Source organism: Tupaia chinensis, unplaced genomic scaffold (assembly GCF_000334495.1).
Source record: "Tupaia chinensis unplaced genomic scaffold, TupChi_1.0 Scaffold000605_1, whole genome shotgun sequence".
In the NCBI taxonomy this organism is placed as follows: Eukaryota; Metazoa; Chordata; class Mammalia; order Scandentia; family Tupaiidae; genus Tupaia; species Tupaia belangeri.
Window position 1 is genome coordinate 70,176 of NW_006160123.1, and position 2,074 is coordinate 72,249.

At 40.6% G+C, this 2,074-nt stretch overlaps 1 pseudogene; it reads right to left on the reverse strand.

Annotated features, from left to right (window-relative positions):
- Positions 1-1,436: 1,436 nt before the first annotated feature.
- LOC102502170 (phospholipid scramblase 1 pseudogene) lies at positions 1,437-2,074 on the reverse strand (annotated as a pseudogene).

The following is a 2,074-nucleotide window of genomic DNA, read 5'->3' on the forward strand; positions in this document are numbered from 1 at the left end:
GGGAAAGAGAAGGAGAAGAGAAGGAGAAGAGCGTAGACCTTAATCCATCAAATTTACATTTGGACAGTCAGTAATGAGACCAAACACAGGAATGGGACTAACAAAATGGCAGAGTTGGAAATACACATTGTGGTTTGAGAACTAGGAAGAACAAATTCTATGTAGGATGACCTGCTTATGTTTTGTTTTGTTTTTATGTCATTATATTGTTTCTCTGGTGCTACTCGAACCCTCCTCCAGGAAGTCTGTTGGCTGCTCCTGGTTCTTGGAGCTGCTTTCATTCAGACCAGTCAGACCCATTGTCTTTGTTTTTATCCTTCTGATTTTTTGTTTCTTTCTCTTTTTTAATTTTTAGTTTTTTATAGGAAGTTTAATTTTTTTTGTAATCTCTAATCAACATATGATAGTTGTACATATTATGGGATACACTGTTACTTTCAATGTATAAATTGAATGTATAATTATCAAATCAGGGTAGTATATATATCTAGTATCACGAGTATTTATCATTACTTTGGGCTGTGAACATTCTAAATTCTCTCCTCTCGCTATTTTGAAATACACATTCCATCATCACCAACTAGAGTTATTGTACTGTTGATGGTACGTCACCAGCTAGAGTCACTGCACTGTTGGATGGTATGTCACCAGCTGGAGGTACTACACTGTTGGATGGTACGTCACCAGCTAGAGTCACTGTGCCGTTGGATGGTACGTCACCAGCTAGAGTCACTGCACCGTTGGATGGTACGTCAGAAGCTAGAGTCACTGTGCCGTTGGATGGTACATCACCAGCTGGAGGTATTCCACTGTTGGATGGTACATCACCAGCTAGAGTCACTGTGCCGTTGGATGGTACGTCACCAGCTAGAGTCACTGCACCATTGGATAGTACGTCACCAGCAAGAATCACTGCGCCATTGGATGGTACGTCACCAGCTAGAGTCACTGTGCCGTTGGATGTTACTTCACCAGCTGGAGGTACTGCACTGTTGGATGGTACGTCACCAGCTGGAGGTACTGCACTGTTGGCTGGTACGTCACCAGCTGGAGGTACTACACTGTTGGATGGTGCTGTAGAAATCATTCTACCTCTCTACTTGCTCCCTTGCATCTGTTGGAAGTTTCGTTTCTAAATGTAAAAACTTCTGTGTCCTTGCTCATAAATTCACCATGAATGTTCAAAAAAGTATACAAACATTTATAGATCAGTAAAGAAAATAAACCTATCATTTGAAAAATGAAATAATACAATTGGAGTTTCAGATATTATAGCTTGATTCATATAGATGTGAGGAATTTTTATAAAGAAAGAAAGAAAAGACTGTGTCTTTCTTTTGGGTAGTTCCTATCAATATGTAGACTTCAAATTTTCCAAGGAAACGTTCATTAAACCATTACCACACTCCTGATCTTCGTTCCTTGCCTCCACCACTTTAGAAGAACATGAAGTCAATGAGGAAACGTGAGCGGAGCGTCACAGCTTTCATTTTAACTTCAGGGTCTAAAGGGAACTGTATCTGAACGTTATCGGCATCTCGCGATCCCAGTCCAGTACTGGGAAATTCTGCCAACCATTGTTTCTTCATCAAGTGATTTTATCTGAAAATCAACATCTGTACACAACACATGGACCAGCAATTTTTAGCACATCCTCTTTTTTTTTTTCTCACTTTTAATGGTAAATTTTGGCAGACATGGGTGCCAGGTCTGTGAAACATAACCTATTGGTACACCAGGAGAAGCTTGGGTTTTCATCTCCTGAAGGCAGCAGGGGGAACAACAGCTGCTACATCTTAGTGGTCTCTCCGTAGTTATGACTTCTGGGCCTGAATTGTCAAGAATTCTCAAGGTGACAGGTCTAGATGCCCCACAGCAAACTCTAAGACAGAATTCAGTATCTTCTACTGCAAAGTAAACTCTCTGTTCAAGACTTAATTTCATATTTGTTATTGGTTTCAAAATCTGTTAAGACTTCCAGAAGTTCAACTTGCTGATGAGCCAGTACCTGATCTATCAAACTTAGATATTCCAATCTGGGTGGACAGCTCAGTGGAGGTGGTGGTGCTGGCAT